Source organism: Echinops telfairi, unplaced genomic scaffold (assembly GCF_000313985.2).
Source record: "Echinops telfairi isolate 266 unplaced genomic scaffold, ASM31398v2 ScPeMD7_5868;HRSCAF=6743_0, whole genome shotgun sequence".
NCBI classification, from domain to species: Eukaryota; Metazoa; Chordata; class Mammalia; order Afrosoricida; family Tenrecidae; genus Echinops; species Echinops telfairi.
In genome coordinates this window covers 3,390,859-3,392,757 of record NW_022109767.1, presented here as the reverse complement: position 1 = coordinate 3,392,757, position 1,899 = coordinate 3,390,859, and the positions used below count along the sequence as shown (strand labels likewise).

The window sequence follows — 1,899 nt, the reverse complement described above, 5'->3', positions numbered from 1 at the left end:
GCGGCCACTGCATGTGCCCAAGGAACCGCAGTGCCGATACTCAGCCACTGCTTGGCCACGGCTGCAGGAAGCAAAGAAAAACATGAAACAATTGTCAAGGGTCAAGGATCCGACTCATGGAGATCCTATGAGTGTCAGAGCAGAACTGTGACCCTTTGGGTTTCCGATGGCTGAGTTTCCACAGAGAGCGCCAACGCCTTTCTTCTAATGAGCATCTGGGTGGAAGCATGCCACCAACTTTCAATTAGCCCCTAAATGCCACCTAATGACTCTGCCCTGGGGCGAGAGACTCCCTCCTAATAAAGCAGGTTTGTCTCTTGGAAATCTAGGTGCTAAATTTCCCTGTCTTGGGCTGTAGATTATGGAAGAATGCAAATTGCAGACCCAGCGTGCATGGCTCAAAGCCATTGCTTTGCCACTAACCACTTGCAGAACCTGAGGCTAACTCCTGCACTCTTTGAGCCCCAGTTTCCTCGACAGTTCAACAGAGTTAATACCACTGCCTTTGGGTGTTTCTCTCTCTCTCTCTCTCTCTCTCTCTCACACACACACACACACACACACACACATACAAAAACACCAAAAAGCACTGCCATCAATTTGATTACAACTCCTAGTGAGTCTACAGGACAATGTAGAATCGCACCCTTTGTCTTTCTGAAGCTGTCAATCTTAACCAGAATAGAAAGCCTCATCTTTTTGCAGCACAGTCAGTAGTAGAGGCAAACTGCTAACCTTTCCACTTGCAAGCCCTGCAAAACCCACTGCCCTCCAGAACTCCTTTGGGGCTGCAGGGAGGAAGGAATGCGAAAGTGAGCAGCATCGGGCCTGGCATACAAGCTTGGCTCAATGAGCATCAGAGAGCTTTCTCCAGGAGCAGATATTTAATATTTTCTCCTTAAAAGTCACATCAACTGCACAGCATATTGGTTGCAATCTTTATGCAACATCTGTGCTGTGCCAGTATCTGAAAATAAATGTAAGCATATTAAGTAAACAAAACTGCCTAGGAACCTATTATAACTGTTCATTTTAAACATTTATATATTCAGCCATCCAGAAGCATTTAAATGGTTTTAGCCGTCACCCAATTACAAATTAAGAATAGGAAAATTCACAGCCTTACAAATGAAGTTATTTATGCTGTTTTGTCATAACCTACAAGAAAATGAATTATGCATAGATTTATTAACAGTATGAAAACTTGTCCAAATCTATAACAGTTTCTAATGTAATTTAATTTCGTGTTCCAACTGCAATTTAAAAATACTACTTCCATTTAATTATTTCATTAACTGCAGCCAGAGTTTTGCGAGTGAGTGAGTGCGTGTGTGTGTGTGTGTGTGTGTGTGTGTTTGTGTGTATGTTTCTTGTCTTTTCTTCAGTGATTCTTTATAGCAAGTCTATCAATTGCCTGGCATAGCTAATATGATTATAGTGGAGATCCTGAAACCATCAGCCAGGCCTTACATCCAAGTCTATTTTCAATGGAGCTTATATCCAACCCAGTATGCTAAATTTCTTTAAAGGTTCAGAAAGATACGTTGTCTAACATCATTATATCAGAAAGACACTCATCTCTTCCCTGTAACCTCTCTGTGAGGGGATGTCCAGTTGTCTACAGATGGGCAATGGGTCTCCATTCAATGCCCCCACCCCACCCTATTCACATTGGGTATGATTTTGTTCTGGGTCTTAGATGCCTGAAACCTGATCCCATTGACACCTGATGATCACACCGGCTGGTGTGCTTCTTCCAGGTGGGCTTTGTTGTTCTCAGCTAGATGGCTGCTTGTTTGTTTTCAAGCCTCTAAGACCCCAGATGCTGTATCTTTTGATAGCCAGGCAGCATCAGCTTTCTTCACCACATTTGCTTATGCATCCATTTTGTCTTCAGCA

At 43.1% G+C, this 1,899-nt stretch overlaps 1 protein-coding gene across 1 annotated transcript in view; it reads right to left on the bottom strand.

The window, feature by feature from the left end:
• The window catches only part of DCDC2 (doublecortin domain containing 2), a 240,623-nt gene that overhangs the window by 133,129 nt on the left and 105,595 nt on the right, over positions 1 to 1,899 (bottom strand). The gene's annotated exons all lie outside the window — the stretch shown is intronic.